Source organism: Giraffa tippelskirchi, chromosome 8 (genome assembly GCF_054371585.1).
Source record: "Giraffa tippelskirchi isolate mGirTip1 chromosome 8, T2T-mGirTip1v1.2.pri, whole genome shotgun sequence".
NCBI lineage: Eukaryota > Metazoa > Chordata > Mammalia > Artiodactyla > Giraffidae > Giraffa > Giraffa tippelskirchi.
Window position 1 is genome coordinate 149,042,537 of NC_137282.1, and position 20,513 is coordinate 149,063,049.

Here is a 20,513-nt window from a genome sequence, read left to right on the forward strand (position 1 = left end):
GAAGCATCTACTATGCACCCGGCACATAGATGAAAAACAGCTTAGAGACTCATGGAGAAAAAGAAGATAAAAGACCACATAATGATGGCTCTAATGAACTAGGAGCCTGGAGAGAACGAAGCCTAAAAAGCATTATCCTGAGAGAGTCAGACAGGTCTAAACTCAGTTCATTACAGAAGTGAGCAGAGGACTGAAAAGAATAGGGTTAGTTCAATACTCTGCTTGGCAAAGTCAGGGGTGGCCACACACAAGGATAACCCACTCATACTTCAAGAAGTAGGAGATGAAAAGAAAAGAGGAACCAAACCAAGACAACTGTGACTCATGCAATTCCAGGGAGTACACAGCTTAGCCATTTAAATGTTTTTGAAATGCTATTAATTGCTTAAATAACGATGTCTAAAGTCTCTGGGTTACAAAATGCTGTCATGACTTCACCAAAGACACACACTAGCTTATTGCAGATCTTCAATATTATGAAAGTGTTTGGCTGGTTTGGAAGAGACATTGCTTGCTAGTGAGATCAGGGGTGCCAACCATCTCCAAGCATCTAGTGTTATTACCATCAGCTCTGCCCCCCCAAATTTTAAGGATTACACAATGTCAGGTGTACACAGAACAGAATGCCGTAAACCTTATCACTAGAGAAGCCAGTCTCATTTGTGAGCAGAAAGTAAATACTTACCTAATGAATAAGTGATTGATGCAATGATTTACCATGATTGCTCCTTTGGCTTTTTGATCAATGGCACTGGCTGAAATTAACACTATGGACATACAGAGTCAAAGTGAGTACCTAGAAGTTAAGCTTAACTGTAGCAAGGCAACATAAATAACAGTCTTGTTTTGTTTTTGATCCACCTTACATCCACCTAATAGTAATGGATAAAAGCCACAACAATGAAAAATTCTTCACAATCTAACGATCAAATAAGACTTACACTGAATGACTTCAGTGTGATTAATTTATTATGAAACAGACAATAAACATTTGATTTGCCCGGGTATCTGGACACAGGCTATAGTCAACATAAAAATTAAACATCTGTCCTTTAACAAATGTTAATAAATCTAGGTCAACATTTTCCCCTAAGTGATTTTAAAGGGATATTTTATTTCTACAACTTTGAACTTAAAGTATTTAAATGATCATCCACTGACCCAAAGAAGAAGAGTTAAAATGTTCACTTATTAAAATAATAAATGAAACGGCTTCATTTTTGGAAGGCGCAGCACACAAAAGCAATCTTTTATTCAACAAATATACATTGGTATTGTATTCAGTAAAGAAAAATCACTAGTATGGTTGGAAATCTTTACCAAAAAATGTTATTTGGGGGATTCTCAAAGCTAGTAAGGGTAAGAAACATCAATTACAACATCAGAAAATACACTGTTTCAGCTTGATGTTATATTTATATGATGAAATGTAAACACTGCTGGCTTAAAAAAGAGAAAAGATTGATGAGTTTCTTGGCTCTGACATTAGATCTTTTTTTTCTTTTGACTATGATCTCCAGTGTAAGTAATAACCACTATTTGAAAACATAATAGATTTGAATACTTTTAAAATCCTAAAATGAAAAGAAAACCCCACATCTAAATTTATTTTTTTTCCACGTGGCCAAGGAATCCAGTGTTAGACATTTACAAGAAACTACATTATTCCTTTCCCTAACGTAGCCAAGCTCCATGTGTATTTGTGATATCACAGCATGTTCCTACAAAAATTAATTTCAAATCAAAAAGGCAGGATAACGATTACTTTCAGCAGAGAAATAGATAAGGTAACAGAAGGACACTGTGGTTAAAGCACAGACAGTATGCAATTATAAACAAGAAAAAAAAAAACAAAGTATTTTTGACTATATATTGTTTTAATTTTTATCCTGATGGACTTTTAGTTTCCATTCAAGGAGCTATTTAAAAAAAATCTGCCTCTGGAAAAGATCTGTTAAAAAATCACAATCTCAGAGATACTTGGAGAATACAGGAGTAGATAAAAAAGGGGGTGTCATCATATAAAATTGATTATGTGAACTCTCTACATGCAGCGCTTATATGAGCAACCAGGAAAAACAATATGCAGATAAATTCAGCAGATACTTTTTCTTCTGGAGAAAAAAACCTGTATCCTTCTGTACATTGTGAAGCCAAGAGGGTAGGGTGGGAGCAGTTAAGTTTTATCCACAAGAACACCAGGCTGGCTTTTGAAAAATAAGCCAAACCCAAAATATCCCAGAAAAAAAATACTTTGTAATGAAAAAAAAGAAAAAGTGTTATATATATTTTTCTCCCCCGTCCAAATCTGGAATCCTTACCATCTTATTTTAAACAAGCCAGAGACTGCAAGCTTCTATCTGTTTGGATAGAAGAGAATTTATATAAATGTTTTGTTCAGCCCAAAAGGGGGAGAGAGTTTAAATATACAGTGCATGAAAGATGCATGCCCAACTTCAAAACAGTTTAGTGCACAGAAGAGGAAAAATAATCTAACCTTCTGTTAGTCATTCTCAGCGGTCTTTAAGCTTAAATATCTTGCCATTCGCAACATCATTTCCATGACCCCCGACTTTAAAGAGATTAACCGAAATTTCATAACTGCCTGGCTCTGGCGGTTCTTTGGTAGGGGGGGAGAACCAGAGGGTCAAGGAACAAGATGGGACACAAAAATCTGTATTTTGCACTCTTCCTTTGCACTTGAGAAAGAAAAACTGGGCTGATCCATCTGTATAATACTAAATCAAATCTCTTTAATTCCAGTCAGCTTTTATCATTCAGTCACTGAGTCTGTGTGTGGAAAAATTCAGGCTAATTCCCCCCCTAGCAACAGCCTCAGCCTATCAGAAGACTAGATGCTCCGTGCAGCTGCCCGCCAGAGAGAATAACTCTAAGTAGGTCAGGCCTGTATTTCTAAAAATGCTACGGTCTAGTAACCCCACTGTCCCGTCTGTCTGCCCTGCCCCGTAATAACCTCAATTGCTTGGTGACACAATGACATACTACCCTGTTACAGAGCAATCACATCATGCTACATTATTCTGCTCCGAGCCTGACTGCTGGGTGAAGGACCCTCGGAGGGGACAGCATTAATCAGGCAGCCATTCACGTCCACCCGCACTTCAGTGGCGAAACGGGGACTGCATTAATGACCAGCTGTTTGAACTAACACAAACAAAATCATGTCTTCCACCCTGTTGGGTGCACAGAATACGCCATTCTGAGCCGGCAGGTTCCGCTCCTTGACGAAAGCGAAGAGGTACATTAAAACAGGCTCCGACCACGCCAGCTCCGGCACCCTCAGAGTAAATATATTTAAATTATCTGACAGGCGCAGCTCCAAAAGCTACTGATTGAATATGCACGGCTTTCCCGGCCACCGATTTCCCCCTAATCCACATTAAAAAGGGAAACGCAGACCCGGGGAAAGCAATAGGTAGGCGCGTTTTACCCAGGAGGCGGAAAGCGGGGGAGCTGAACTAAAATTGACTTCTCTTCGGGCAGAGAAACAAAGCGGGGCGAGGAGTAATTGTGCGGCGTGAACACAAATACAAATACGGCATGAATGCCGTGGAGGAGCGCTGAAAACAAATAAGAGTATAAACATCCCCAGCCTCCCGACCAATCAGCTCCTCCCACTGGCTCTTTGTGGGGCTGGAGTCACACACACCGCAATCTCTAAGCGCCAGAGACAAGGGAGGGAAGTGAACGTGGCCTTCGCCTCCCCACCACTGCGGTGCCCCGACTTCCCACGGGCTTACTAACAGACGGCTGTTTGGCTGCGAGACCGCCAAGGCTCCGGCAAGGTTTACACGGGGGCCAGCAACAAAAATCAGAACCCCGCTGTAGTTGCCCAATTCTAAGATGCGATTTTTCACATTTAACTGACCCTATTTCATCTGAACGGTAACTTTTAACTCCTCTCCACGTAAATGCACAAAAACTGAGCAAACAAAAACTCTGTGTGGATACAGAGATATGGGGCGACTGGCAGCAGCTGCTTGGGGCTATTGGAGGAAATACCGTGTATTGACGGGGAGCGCGCTGATATTTACATGCACGATTCATCTGCATTTTTAAGGGTTCATAGTTTCGTTTAATGAACATACAATATCCCCTCACCCTCCCCCACAAATGGATAATCCAGCCTTCAATTATGCAGAACCCAGCAAGTCTTAGACGTGTAATCCATCAGGATTTGATTTACAAACACAGAAAAATTCCTGACTCCATTTGCCCTGGTTTGAACTGGGTTTGATAACTTAGTTATGACTGTCTTCTTCACTCTGTGGCACACATCACACAGTTATTCTTGGAGAGGTGCAGGCGCTGACGCAACCATGAACCACTAATTACAAGCTGCTGACATTCTGCTTGTCTATGCAGCTTTGAAGTTCTAAAGTCTGTTTTTCTCTCTGATGGGCTTTCTCAGTTGCATTCTCTTTCCCTCATTGCTCCCCGACCCCCAGCATCCCCTCTTTCCTTCTCTCCACTGGAAGCCTTTCTGCACGTGCTGTAGGACTACCTGGAGCAAATCTCTAAGAGAGATCAGCTTCTCCAACCTGCTTTCTTTGCATTCCCTCCCTGCTCTCCACCGCACAGAGATCTACAGTTTCCAAGTACAGTAATCAGGTCCCCACCCAGCCCCACCCGCAGGAATGCACCAACAGCTGGCCAAACATAATCCAACACACAGAGCCGCCTTTGTAGAAATAGTAACAAACAGTGGAAGGGCCAGACAGGCGTCCCAGAAGAGCTCCCCATGACAACTGGGAAAGCGCCTCACCCCCAGTTTTGAGCTGGGCTTGGAGGAGCAGAGCCCATGCATCGGAATCTAAAACAAGCCTCAGGTGCCTCCCCCAACCTCACCAGAGGCTGTTCTGAGGGCACCCGCGTCTCCAGACGCCAAGGTAGATGCAGGCTTTCTCTATGTGGAGCATGACTCTGCTCTGCCACATGGCACACGCCCTCGAAATGCGACATCATGATCCCAAATCTCATGAACAGCATCCACACCTGAATCTAACCATCTACCTTGAGAGCTGGTAGGACCACCTCTTCCCTACAAAGGGATTTCTTTTATAAATTATAGGTTGATCCGGGAATTCAGAAACACATAAATATAAGACTGTATTCATCTCCATTGTACGCTTAGCATCTGAAGCCTGTGGTAGCCAGCTGGTCTCAAAGTCATCTGGGATACATTTATTTTGATTAAATTGATCAGATTTCTATTTACTGGATAGAATTTTTCATCATACTGAATACAGCTGTGTTTACAGGGGATCTGTCGAAGAAGAAGAAAACAAAACCCTACAGTCAGTCCGAGCGAAGCACAGAGCATTCAGAACTTCAAGGAGTTAAAGCTGAGGAGGGTTGCTTTCACATTAAGAAGAAAATTCTGCATGCAGCTGCTTTGGCCATGCTCTCTAGCTAGTCAGGAAATGGGTGTTGAGCTGAAGCTGAAAATACAAGCTGCAATCAAGCCCGATCCAGCCAAGTGACAGACTTCCTGTGTAAACTGGTCAGAAATCGCCCTCTTTTCATGTCTCTACATGCATGCACATGCATTTAAATCCATGCTGCGAGGCTGATCTTCTCCCTGGGGACATTGGTACAGTCACCTAGCCCATCAGTTTCTTCCTTGACAGCACCGGGGACATCCAGACTACAATTTACAGTTCTTCCACCCATGGACTGGGTTATAAATTACGCCTTCCTCCCTAGAATGAGCATGCAGGGCCAGCGGCAGACAATCGAACGGCATTCCGCCTCTCCTCTTCCCTCTCCGGCGCGCCCTCGCTCTGCCGTTCTCCAACTCTGCCTCATCGGCAGGGAGGCAGGCAGACACATCCGAGACCAGGTTTATCCATCTTCAGCTCCACTCTCAAGTAAAATGCCACCACATCTTGCCATGGGTCTTTCCTCCCAGACTAATCCCTGGGAGCAGCCCGAGCTGGGTGCGCCCTGGGGAAGACCAGTGGGCATTGGACGGATCGAATTCCTAACTTCTCCTGCCCCGGTCCTTGGCGTTCTTTCTATCCATCCCACCCCGGGTCTTCTCCCGCATCACTCTGTCCTCCAAGTCCCCTCGCCTGACTGCGAGGGGACCTCGGGCAGAGCTCCACCAGCAGGTCCTTCTTCTGCGCTGCGTAGACCGACGATGCTGGGTTCCCGTGCGCCATGGAGAAGCCGAAGCCGGGAGACAGCAACAGCAGCTCAGGTAACCAGGAGAAGCTTGGCGTGCCCGCAGCGATGCAGCCTTGGAGCTGTGAGGAAAGACGGTCTGGCTTCAGAATTAAAAAAAAAAAAAAAAAGAAAGAAAGAAACACAAAACAGCGCAGCTCGGCGCCTGCGGGGGTGGGAAAAACAGACACAAACCATAGAAAAAAAAAGCAAGAGTTAAAATCAAATTTCAAAAAATATATATAATACATAGATCAGAGCACTTCATGCGACTTTTATTTCTGATGTTTCTTGGGTTATTGGCCTCCCCGCCCCCTCCAAAATCTCTCCTGTCCCCGAACGCTACTGTCCATGAGTGCCGAGTCACAAAGGCTTTTGCTCCAAAGTGCTAGCAGACCCAGCATCACATGAGAAGCCACATGACAACTGGAGTCGGCTGCTGATGTGGTCAACTGTGTTGCTGAGGCAGGGGGAGCAGGAGGGAGACAGAGCTTAAGTGAGACATGCCCCTCTCGTGCTCCAGGAAGAAATTTCCTTAAAAGAACAATGAGAAAAAAAGGCATCTCTGAAGAAATGCTGGTGAATGCACCCGGACTTGCAGACATGCACACTTACATAGCCTAGAGAGACCGTGGGTGCTTGGAGACATTTTGAGGATGCTGTACCTCAAACACAAGCTGGATGGCAGCAATATTATTTCCAGTTTGTATTAGTCAAAGCTTGATTCCACTTAAGTGGATTCCTGAAAAGCACACGCCATGTCTTCATAGCATGATCAGGCTTGGAAAACCAATTCTATTATCTCTCCCTGCAATCTGCATCTGAACCTGCGTTCTGAATAATTTATTTTTAGACTAATAAGATGCTGGCCAAGACCGCTCCCTTTCTTTTTGGGCGGGTGGCGCAGGCAATATTCACCCAAGTGGGAAAAGCTTGCCCCTTTGTAGAGAGAAGAGTCAGTTTTCATTATTTTCCAAAAATGCACTTTCTCATTTAAAGGCATACAAACACATAATGAAGTTCTCTTGCAAGTAAGCATTCAAAACAAGCAAAATGTTTCTGCTTCGCTGAACTGAAAAGCCTCATACTTTCCCTGTGGCATCTCAGGCTGGCGGATGGTGGTGATATTTTTCTGATGATGCTCATGGCTGCAGCTAGACCCCTTAAGCCACGTGGATATTGCTACTCCTCGGCAGGGCGAGAGCGAACAACTGCTTTCTGGCCACCTCTCTGCAGAGGTGCTGCACTGCCCAGATACGTTGTACTGGTTATATTAAGGCAAGCAGGAGAGAGATGACCTCAGGGCCTTGTCGAATCCATCAGTCACCCCAGAATTAAATACACTGCCTATAGGCAGCATCCTTCCCACAGTGGGAAAGGTATGCCTCTTTAGAAAATTCGAGCACGCCAGCTAACTAGAACAAGAGCATCAGTAACCAGGTGGCAGGAATTGTCTACAACTTGTCTTACTAAACTGTAGGTATCAAGGTGAGCAGCCCTTCATTCCTTCAAGTGCACATATAAGCTTCCAGGTGTGTTTGTGTCAAGGATTGTCCTGGACATTGGGGAAAAGACAGGCAAGTTCTCTGCCATCCTAGAGCTCATGGTAACCGCATGCGTCTTTTTACCTTCGAGGTCAACCATCTCCCAATTTGGATACTCCAAAGACATCTAAGGAAGAAACCCTGTGGTTTTTCACTCCTTTCCGGCCATCAACCTGTATGAACTCTGGAGTTCTGTGGATTCTTTCCTTACACATTACACTTGAATTTAAGAGGTCCTCTCCAGTCCTCCATTCCAGAGTCTACGTTCATGGACTCACACCTGCACAGTCCACAATCTTCTCTGTCGCCTCCCTCTTTGTTCTAGTCCATTGGGCAACCTGCCACTAAACAAACCTTAATAAACCACCACGTTTTGGATGTCCAGACCCCCTTCTCCATGTGGTCTGGGCAAACCTGTCCAAAACTGAGGATGGCTCCTTATTTCTTCAGGTGTACATCCTACCGGTAAGAACACCCTATATCTGATTGTGCATCATCTATAGACTGGTCTATTCCTGACCCTCTAAAGACATCATCCACTGAATCAGGAAAAAATGGTAATTTTGGCTTATTTTTGTGAGTAACTAGGCCTAGAGCACAGCAAGGAAACCAAAGACACAGGAGGCACTGCCCCTGCCCTCAGACAATGTGTAATCTATGCCACCTGTGCTCTGTTGGCACTAAGCAGGAACTATCTTGAGTTGCTATCTCTTCAAGGTTTATTTCTTGTAACAATAATAAACAGGTCTAAATCTGCCTACCAAATGAATGTTGGGTAAATAGTGCCATAGAAGGTCTGAGAAGGGAAAGACGAACTCTACCTAAATGTCTGCCAAGGTCCCCAAAGAACCCTGAGATCTGCAGTGAGCTATGAAACATCTGGCCAGGGTAGGGGGCAAGGTTTGGGCCATAACAATAATAGTAACAGGAGGAGCGAAACACTAGCCCTTCATTTATGCCAGGGTCTCCTCTAAGCATTTCACATCTCTGAACACAGTTAATCCTGTGAGGGACTTAGTGCTTTAATAAGCTCTTTTCAATGATACAGAAGTACCCATGAGAGGTTAAATAAGCTGCCCAAGACTGCACAGCAAGTAAGTGCTAACGGATCAATACGTCTGACCCCTGAGCACCACTTTTTAACTGCCATGCTGTACATCCTCGGAGCTGGAAACCAGAAAGGTGAGGGGACACAGCCCTGACTGAGGTGCATGAAGGGATCAATTTGGTTCAAGCAGAGGGCAAGGTTTGTAGAAGTCAGACAAGAGCAGGGAGAGCCATATTACAAGCCTAAGGCATTTTACTCTTATCTTAAAAAGCACATGATTTTTCCATTATTGTTCCAAATTACAGGGAGACTTTTCTGGTGGCTCAGTGATAAAGAATCTGCCTGCAATATAGGGGACGGAGTTCAATCCCTAGGTCGGGAAGATCCCCTGGAGAAGGGCAGGGTAACCCACTCCAGTATTCTTGCCTGAAGAATCCCTTGGACAGAGGAGCTTGGTGGGCTACAGTCCATAGGGTCGCAAAGAGTCAGACATGACTGAAGCGACTTAGCACACGTAGCTAAAATTAATAGAGGGTGGAAGAAAGACCAGATGTAAGGAGACTGACCAAGAGGCTCCTGCCATAGCCTGACTACAAGGGTCCACTGCCTGAACACAGTAGTGGCAGAAGAAAAACCAACAGGGCTTCTAGAAGCTTTATGAAAAAAGAAATAACATTACTGAGGTGTTCTTGGGGAAAGGGAAAAATGATCACAAAGTTGACTGCATGTTTTTTTCAACCTGGATAAATTAATCAAGCAGTTCCCTGAGCTCAGAAACTGATCTCCTCCATTCTTGTTTTTCCAAGTAGCAAGCACAATACTTGATACATTTTTTTTAAAGTACTGAATGAATCAGTTAAGTAAATGGAGGTAGAAATGGGAAAAACAAAGGCGATGCTACACAGAAGAAAAAACTACAGAAAACTGAACATCTCATAGGATATCCAAGGGGCAAGGTCCATCATGAAATTAGATACATAGAAATAGCATCCATTTTCTCTCTCCACCACTGGCCCAGATTTTCGATGATACCTGCTTTCACCCATCATGCACCTTAGGGCTCCTCTTCAGGCTGGTTTTGATCAGATGCTGCTGATTCCTCCCTGCTCCAGCCATGTCAATCTTATGCAGACCCATCTAATCCAGGTCTAGCTCCTAATTTGAACACTGCACTTATTACCAAGGCAATAAAATCAGTATCTGGACATACTTTACCATTCTTTTATTTTTTGATACACACCAAAGTGGGGGAAACCACACAAGTTTATCACCCTTCGCATATCATCTTAGCTAACCAGAATCCTAAATTAACAAATGTACCTCATTTCTTAAGTAGCCAATGAAGGTTAATATGACATACTGCTTCTGACTCTGGAAGTAAAAAGGGGTATTATTGCCTCATATTATAGCTGGAAAAAAAAGTGTTAATAATCTTTCTCATCAACAGTAAAGAATTGGGCTTTTAATACCCAGATACATTTTAGTAAAAGGCTAGTATATCATCTCTAAGTGGAGTTCAAGAGCAATGTTAGATAACTAGGGCATTTCAAGAGCCTACTTATACTAGAGACCAAGAAAAAAAAAAATACAGTGAAAGCCAAATTTATTCCTACATTGTTGAAGGAATAAAGAAAAAAATGCAAATTTATGTTGGAAATATTGTGATACTGCTTTAGATTAATTCCAGTGATTAATCTTTAAATATTAAGAAAGAAACTTGGATCTGGAAAATAAATGATTCTAAGTAAATGGGTAATATGTGAACAAGGTCACTGTTTTGTTCAGTGACACTCACACCAACGTGTTATATGGACCCTCTTGGGTAAGACAGTATATGAAGCATGATGGGAGAAGAAAATGAATGAGGCACCATCTAGGTCTGCAAAGAGCTTATGAGACCCTCACCTAGGAAGACACTTCCCTCCGTTTGACAAAGGGAACCTACTGCTTTTGACAACAGCAAATGGGGGGGGGTGGGGAGTGGAAGCAGTGACAGAGTTTGTTTTCTTGGGCTCCAAAATCACTGCAGATGGTGACTGCAGCCATAAAATTAAAAGACATTTGCTCCTTGGAAAAAAAAGCTATGACAAACCTAGGCAGCATATTAAAAAGCAGAGACATCACTTTGCCAACAAAGGTCCATATAAGTCAAAGCTATGGTTTTTCCAGTATGTGAGAGTTGGTCCATAAAGAAGGCTGAGCCCCACATAACTGATACTTTCAAACTGTGGTACTGGAGAAGATTCTTGAGAGACCCTTGAATAGCAAGGGGATCAAACCAGTCAATCCTAAAGGAAATCAACCCTGAATGTTCATTAGAAGGACTGTTTCTGAAGCTCCAATACTTTGGCCACTTGATGCGAAGAGCCAACTCACTGGAAAAGACCTTGATGCTAGGAAAGATTGAAGGCAAAGGGAGAAGAAGGCAGAAGAGGATGAGATGGTTAGATAGCATCACTGACTCAATGGGCATGAATTTGGGCAAACTCCAGGAGAGCAGAGGACAGGGAAGCCTGGCATGCTACAGTCCATGCAGTTGGAAAGAGTCAGACACAACTCAGTGACTGAACAACAACAAAGAATAGCAGAAGTTAGTTTTTTTTTAAAAAAATGAATATGGCTTCTTGAAAGTAACTCAACACATTAGGCCATGTTGAGGTATTACCATAAAAGAATGAGCTTGGATGATACGAACCTCAATGAGCGTGACTCTTTTTTAAGTTTCTTAAGTGAATAAGAATGCTATGCTTTGTCTCTGCAGTATCTCCTGGGAGACACTGATGATGAGAGTGTAGAGAAAAGAAGGATCTCTCTAGGCTCATTCACTAGGTTGACAGAGGACTTAAAATTGCATGCCATGTTTTCTAACTTCCCCAAAATGGATGGATACTGAATTAAGATTAGCTCTTCACAAAGCAGAATGACAAAATGACTAATAGTTGGCTGCCGGCAGCGCCCTGGTTTCCCCTCTCTTCTCTTACCTAGTATTATGACCCTGATACATTTTACAGGGGCCAAATGGCAATTTTAAGGTGGAAAGACTGTGTTTGTTCACCTGTGAGTGGTTTGACCTTAGACTTCGCAGAGCACTGTCAGGAAGTCAGTTTTTCCATGCTCTTTACAGTAAACAAAGACAGTGTGGCAGAGATCCAAATGTTACAGAAGGTCAGGGACCAAACTGCCTCAAAGACAAAGAGACCGCTTCCAGAAATTGAAACACAAAATAGATGTGAGAGCCATCAACATTCCAAACTGTGCTCCTGTCCAGTGTTTGGTTCAAACAATGTGACACATACCCAGCGTCGAAGCATAATAGAAATAGAATCATAAAACCCCAGGTGCTGCAAAGCACCTTAAAGGTCATCTCGTCCAACTGCAAATCTGAATTGTGAACGGTGCCCTTTAAAATATCTCCTCCATGCAACACCTCCAGCGACTGAAAATGTAGTGCCCCGGGAGGCAGAAACCCATTCCATCTTTTGAAGCCCTGAGCCAAAAGGTCTGGTGCCTCGCTGGAGCTTCTATTTACCAGCCCTCAATTTAGAAGCTTAGGAGCTCAAGTTTAGGGTGCTTTTCACATGGATGTCTCTCAACTATTAGAGGGAATCTAAACCCATGGGCTTTCCTGTTGGCTCAGCTCTAAAGAATCCACCTGCCAACACAGGAGACATGGGTTCCATCCCTGACTCTGGAAGATTCTCTGGAGGAGGAAATGGCAACCTACTCCAGTGTTCTTGCCTGGGAAATCCCGAAGACAGAGAAGCTTGATGGGCTACAGACCATGGGGTCACAGAAGAGTTAGACATGACTTAGAGACTAATATCAACAACAATCATCACCACTTAGATGGTTCTTCCCGACATCTAATATCTGCAACTTCTTTAGTCACTACTCTGACATCTAGTCCATTCAATATCCCACTTTCCAGTCTTTGAATTCATGCCAGTTTATGGGTGGCCCTTGGAAAGATGTGTCACATGGAACACCAGGTCCTAGTTTGGTCATATAGAGTAAACAGTACTATCACCTCCTTCCCTCCAAGAGGCCAGATCACGATCAGCACAGCACCATCTGCCGTTGGTCTCCAGGTGGGCACATTACATTGGTGACTCACTGGGCTCACCTGCACCCATGTTCATACACGTTCCAAGTGAATCACTGGACAGCAGCTTTATGCAACTATATGACCATTTTCGTTTTGTTTTTGAGCAGATTCTATGGTAACAAAAAGGAAAGGAGTAGTAGGAAGCACAAATGCATTTGTGAATACGCATACTGTCTCTTCCATGGAAAGATAAAATCCCCACAAGGCAATGAGTACACCTTCTGTTTTTTTCCTATATCACAACAGAACTGCATAAAATGAAATACCTCTGATAATGTAGAATTGCCTAGTCCAGGAGGAAGACCACTGGACAGGAAGTCAAGAGCTCTGGTTCTGGTAGCCATTCTGCCATTATGTTTTTATTTGCTATCACAGGTAAGCCATTCATGTCTTATTTCTTCAGCTGCAAAGTGAAAACTTCAACAATATGCACCTTGAGCTGCCCAGCATTTCAACAGTTTATATGGAATTTTAGTTTCTAAAATGTGTTCTTTAACACAATGGTATAAATAAAATATTAACTCTTGGCTAAAGTTTCCTAAGAGTCGGACACAACTTAGTGACTAAACAACAAATAAACAACAAAGTTTCCTAAAGACTTTCCTTGACATTAGATAAACTTTACATTCAACTGTCTCAAAACAAGTGAACAACACATTCACAAATCAGAAAGTTCCTATGTCCAGGGTTTTTTGTAAAAGATGCTGCCAATTAGATAAATTAGGTGAGTCTGACTGGGGATCCTGGAATCTTTACCTTCGGATGAAATAATCGTTTTGAATAGGTGAACCAATTACTGAGATTCTCGGGGGTAAGGAATGAAGTAAATGTCATGATGTGCTATCATTGCTTTGCCATAATCCAAATGTCTTCTGAAAATGTCTTTAATTAACTACACAGAGAGAACCTTTAGGTTGAAAAGATCTAGTTTCTTTCACATTTTTTAACTAGAACCATGACAACACAGTGGCCTGAAGGCAATCAGCAGTTCACATGATGGAAACACTATTTATATTCTCAGTCAGAAGGGAAGGAATGATGGCATATGGTCATTAACAGAATGCCCGCTCATGGTGAGATCTTGCCTTACAGTAAAATTCACTCCATGACGAGATTCTAAGACACATTCCAACCTACGTGACGCTAACCTGACATACCATAAGAGTTCATCTTCTAAGTATCTTATTAGACTGCGTGATTTTTCTCTTAAAGAAACTAAAAATAAAAATTGGAAAGATAGGGGTGATTTTCTCAAAACTGGAGCCCGGGTTGGGGCCAGCCTTTCTCTCTGTTCATCTTTCACTGTTCTGAGTTCAGCATCATCTACAAAAAACGAAGGACTCTGAGTGTCCGGGCTCTAATACTCTCTGCTTATATGTCAGAAACTTTTTTTTTTTTTTAAGGTCTTCTGTTCTCAAGATATAAACCATCCAGCTATCTATGATCTTGGGCATCCACAAATCACTCATGCATGCATCCACGCTAAGTCGCTTCAGTCATATCTGACTCTGTGTGACCTGTGGACTCCAGCCCGCCAGGCTCCTCTGTCCATCGGGATTCTCCAGGAAAGAATTCTGGAATGGGTTGCCGTGTCCTCCTCCAGGGGATCTTCCTGACCCAGGGATCAAACCCACGTCTCTTACATCTCCTGCATTGGCAGGTGAGTTCCTCACCACTAGCATCACCTGGGAAGCCCCCACAAGTCATACTGTCTCCTACTTTCTCTCCTTCTCAGAAGCCTCATGGCAGAGCCCCTGGTGCAGTGATACTGTCTCAGTCTCAATCCCCTGTCTGGGAGTCAAGCAGAGAGTTATCCAGCTCAGCCTGGGTTTGAGTAGCAAGGGTCATGAGGCACACCCAGAAAGCCCAACAAGAAGCTAAGCCTATGCGCACGTGTATTCCAGACACACGCAGTGCTGGGAAGAGAGACTGATGCTTCCTGGTATCTGCAAAGGATAGCTAGGTAGCCAACTGTTACATAATTAAATGCCTAATGGTACTTGATGTGAACAAAAGTTGTAAACATTAGCTTCCTGTCACCCATATAATAAGAGACTAAAACGCAATTAGCACAAATGACCACGTCTCCATTCAAGTCATGAGGCAGACTTTTAGAGGAAACTTTAAAATAATTGAAATGGCCATGTTTAGGATGCCAAGTGCATACAGATATTTAATTGGTTGTTAAGACAGTGCAACTTTCTCAAGCAGTCGACACAGGCATACTTCTGAAACTGAGTTAGACTGTGCATCTCACTGGCAGCAGGGCTCACCTACACCCTTTGCTATAGGTTCCCCAAGATCAGTACTACGGTGCCTATAGGAATATATGGATATAGAAGGAGACAATATTGCTAGGGATGCAGTTTCCAAACGCACAGTTTATAGATTCAATGCGTTAAGGTCAGAAACATGGGCTTTCTTTTGTTTTAGATTTCTTTTTTAATGTGGACCACTTTTTAAAGTCTTTCTTGAATTTGTTATAATAATACTTCTGTTTTACATTTTTGGGCCTTGAGGCATGCGTAACCTTAGCTCCCTGACCAGGGATCGAACCTACACTCTCTACACTAGAAGGTGAAGTCTTAACCACTGGACCACCAGGGAAGTCCCTGGGCTTTCTTAAAAATTTCTGGAACACGAGATTCTGTGTGACTTTAAGTGAACTGTGACTCAGTGATGAACTTTTTCTTCATGAAAATAACTGAGCTTACCTTAAACACTGGTTCTTGACACTCTCTTTTAAGCGTACACACACACATTTTGTGTTCAGATGGGTATTAATTGTATACCTATTAATGTCATCATAAAGTTAGGTAATTGATGCAATTACACAAGTACATAAAATTATACAAATATGTAGAAGAGATCATTAACACAGACCACTCACTTAAATTTAATACGTTGGCTCTAACTTTTGATCCTTGAGATTTGAAAGACAAATATTTCTTATTACTGAGGATATTCCAAAGAATATTTTTGTAAAGAATCTAAAGAAAAAATTTAGGTAATTATCTTCAAGTTCTAATATAGACATAAATATAGCATCTATTAATATGAGTACTTTGAAAGGAGAAACTTATTTGTGCGGGTATACTAAAAAAGACAAAGGCAATCTTACCACTTCAAAGTGACTGAGGTTGTAACTAGCCATATCTATCAGCAAGATTATCTGATGTAGTGACTGTTGTGAAACATCGGGAAAAGAATAACTCTAATAATATGAACAATTAATTATTTCTTAATACATGCTAGGCAGTGCTCTGAGCATTTCACATTTAACTCTCACAGGGAGAACTATGAGTTAGGCATTATCTGTATCTCCACTTTACAGATGAAGAAACTGCAGTAACTGAATAGTAAGTACTTTGACCAAGGCCACACAGCAAGTAGGTGGAAGAGCCAGGCTGCAAATTTGTGCAGGTGGGCTCCCAAGTTCTGGCACCAGACTCCATCACTCTGCCTTTTACCTCTTTGCTTCTTTCTCCCCTCTCCACCAGACCCCAGACACCAAAATACACACTGAAGGCTGATTCTGCTCTTGGGACTGCCCAACTCTTCTCATTATCATGAAAACAACAGCAACATTCAAGGAAGAAAACACCACATGTCTAATGACATGTTTATCTAGCAAGAAATAATCAAATGGCATGCCATAGAGTCTCAAGAAACACTGAAGCAGGGCACCAAAGTTGACAGCTTCGTTCATAATGACAGAGACAGTGACTAGAAAAACATGTGAATGTATAAATTGACATGGGAGGCTGAGACCTGGCTGGGAGTCATAGAGAGCCAGCTAGACAGGGCTAGATGAGAAGATGAGGTAGATAAACCCAATCGAATAATCATACTGATGACAGCCGGTACATATTCACCAGCAAGTTTTCTACAGGAGCTTCAGAACCACTCAGCCTAATCTTTACAACAATCTGCAAATCCACTATTCTTTTCACTTTACAAATGAAGAAATGGAGACTCACAGAGATGAAGTAACTTTCTCAAGATCAAAGAGCTAATAAACATTTGAGGCCGGATTCACACCTTGCTCTGACTCTGTAGCTTTTGCTCTTGAGATTAGAATCACATTACAATAGGTCAAGTTCAAAGCATTAACTAGATCAAAAAAGGTGAACAGAGAGGTCAAGGTGAACAGGATCAAACCCCACACATACAAGTCATTAAGATGACACTTAAGCAACACTGAGCTCCGACAGTAAGACCACAGATCAGAGGCGGCTTGCTCTTTGGCTGTGGGCTTCAGTCCTGTGCTTGCTGAGTGTGAATGCCATCTGACTGGAATCAGAGTTGCCTGGATCCTCTCAGAACCAAAGAGAATTAGCTTCTACAAAGACTTTGGGGAATTAATCACAGTATAAGTAAACACAGAACCAAATAATCTGAGCCCTGATAAAGTCTGAAACAACAAGGGAACTAGGAGTAGCTAAAAGAAATGACCAAGATGTAAAGAAGAAGCTGGATAAACTGGGGCCACCTATAGGACAGAGTCATGCCTGTGATGAGCCACAGACAACAAGATGGCGAATTCTGGATAAGAAGACATGTTGATGAGATGGAAGAACCACCTGTTTTATGTAAAGGTCCAAATAAGCAGATCACAGTGGACAGCCACTCAAATCATGGCTTCATAATACGGAGTATTATTGAGAATAACTCAATTCACAGGGAGCTTCAGGCAGGCAGTACTGGATAGCCTGTCAGGGAAAACAGAACGATAATTACAGAAAAGAATCATATCCTCAGAAAAACAAAAATTAATCAAACTAAGTTTGTAAAGTATATCTTACAGACACATTGTCTGGAATCATGCTCTCACAAATATTGCTTCTGATTTTATGCCAATGTATTTAGCTAATTTAATGGTTTTGCCCTGTTACTTCTAAACTAGGTCTCCTCTCATAACGTCTTAGAATCTTCCTGGTTTCTTAAAGCATCTTAAGAAATTCAGTCTCAAAGGATGGCATTTATTTTCCAAAGATTAAACAAGGATATAATGGCTCTCTGTTGTGGAAAAATCAATCGTATGACAATCACATTAAAAAAAATGCGAGTGACTCAAATCAACTTGAGGTAATACTTAATCAAATACAAGTAAAACTAATAAGCAAATGGCATTGAATAGCACTGAGATTAAGCTGAAACACTACCACACATAAAAAAATTATTTTTTAACTTTTAGAATAACTTTGGATACAGGGAAACATAAAAGATAAGGTACAGGGAGTTTCTGGTATTCCTTATTACTAAATCTTACACTGGTCACAATGAGTAATTGATACAGTATTAACAAAAACCCATATTTTATTCAGAGTTCCTTAGTTTTTACCTAATGTCCTTTTTCTGTTCCAAGATCCCATCAAGGATGTCCTATCACATTTATTTGTCATGTGTCCTTAGGTGCTTCTTAGATATGAGCTTCTCAGACTTTCCTTGTTTTTGATGGTCTTGATAGTCTAGGAAGTACTGCTCAGGAAGTGTGCAAAATGAGAATGTCCTTCAACTTTGGCTGGTCTGATGTTCTCTTTATGGTCTGACAAGGGTTATGGGACTGGAAGAGGAGAACCAACATGTGCCTCTGCCATTCTCAACACATTATATAAAGGGTACATACCACCAATGCGTCTTTTATCTCTGATGTGACCACATGAAAGACTTCGATCAATCGTTATCCTCACATCAATGGGAAGCCATGGGAGAGTATGAAACCGAGGGAAAATCATCAGGCTGGCCTTTTGAAATGAGAACTCTGGCAAGAGGGGGGAAAATTTACTGGAGGTGATAAGTAGAGTGAAAACAGACAGACCTTTTTTATAGTACTTAAGATGAGACAGGATGGTATCTCCAGAAGGGGTTGGTGGTAGTGTAAACACTGCGAAATACAAGCTTTCACTAGAAATTTAGTAGGTTGAGTTGACAGGGTGATAAACTGGAAATGAGAGGAAAGAGATCACGGAGGATGGGATCTACTTGTCTGGCTTGTGTAAATCAACAGGAAAGCAGAGCCGCTCACTGAGGCAGGAAACACCAGGGGTGACCAGACATTTTCTTCCAAGAACAAAGCACCAAAATACGATGCATTTGATCTTGGATGCACTGACTTTTTTTTTTTTTCTGGGGTTTAAATCATCTTTATTTCAACTCTGCTTATTTTTTATGACATATGTGCATTATTGTTTCATCACTTTTAAACCTGCCTTATGTTTTCCAGTTAACACTATGGTTTATTTTTGTGAGCTGACTGTTGAATCAAAGCACCACATTTACTAATGATGGTGGATTCTTCTGAAGTTTTTTGTTTGTTTCTTTAGTTTTTAAACTCTTATTGCTAAAATGTCCCTGGGTTATATAGTGCAATGTGGTTTGTTTGGGATACATGTGAAAAAGCCAGGATGTCTGTCTTTGCCCGGGTTCTTAGCCACTGCACCTCTTTTGGAAATAGCCCATTTCAGGTAGTTACATCTGTTCCAGGGAACCTCTCCTTTATGTTTGATGTTTTCCTTCCTTTTCTTCTTAGTACTTCATGGAAGTATCTGACATGAGGAGATTGGATACATTGACTCTCATGTGCCCTTAGAGCTGAAAGAGGAGATGTTTATAGGCAACTAAATACCATACATATGGAGATAATATAAATTCATCTTTCATTCACAAATTACTGCTAAACATGCAAGTGGTTCCTGCCATTTTCCAGACACTGTTTTAAGCATTTTACATATATGAACTCATTTTGTCTTTACAACTAGATGAGGCAGGTATTATAATTATCTTTATTTAACATAAGATGAAACTGAAAGTGTTCATCCCTCAGTCGTCTCTGACTCTTTGTGACCCCATGGACTGTAGCCTGCCAATCTCCTCTATCCATGGAATTCTCCAGGCAAGAATATTGGAGTGGGTAGCCATTCTCTTTCTCCAGGGGATCTGCCCAACCCAGCAATTAAACCTGGGTCTCCTGCATTGCATGCAGCAGACTCTTTTACCATCTGAGCCACCAGGGAAGTCCAACATATAACTAAACTGTTAGAAATTAAGACACTTGCCTAACCCGCACAGCTGAGATATAAACCCAGGCACTCTGCCCTTGGAACTTGTGGTCTTACCTGTCATGCTAAGCTACCTCTCATAACAAGTCAAGGAAGGAGATGAGACTATTTTATTTTTTATCTTTTGGCTGCACTGCACAGCATGAGGGATCTTAGTTCCCCAATCAGGGATTGAACCCAAGCTCCCTGCACTGGCATCACGTAGTCTTAACCACTGGAGCTCAGGGAAGTCACCAGCTGCTGCTAAGTGGCTTCAGTCGTGTCCGACTCTGTGCGACCCCATAGACGGCAGCCCACCAGGCTCCCTCGTTCCCAGGATTCTCCAGGCAAGAACATTGGAGTGGGTTGCCATTTCCTTCTGCAATGCATGAAAGTCAAAAGTGAAAGTGAAGTCGCTCAGTCGTGTCCGACTCTTCGCAACCCCGTGGACTGTAGCCTACCAGGCTCCTCCATCCATGGGATTTTCCAGGCAAGAGTACTGGAGTGGGGTGCAATCGCCCTCTCCGGAAGACGCCAGAGATGAGACTAATTTTGGAGACAGTAGGGAGTAACACAGAAGAGGAATTTCA

General features: G+C 42.3%; 1 long non-coding RNA gene across 1 annotated transcript in view; it reads right to left on the bottom strand.

Annotated features, from left to right (window-relative positions):
* Positions 1 to 947: 947 nt before the first annotated feature.
* The window catches only part of LOC145516661 (uncharacterized), a 236,467-nt gene continuing 216,901 nt past the window's right edge, over positions 948 to 20,513 (bottom strand). Inside the window, exon 4 of the long non-coding RNA XR_014061623.1 lies at positions 948 to 6,352. This is a non-coding gene — a long non-coding RNA (uncharacterized LOC145516661). The remainder of the gene's footprint in view (positions 6,353 to 20,513) is intronic.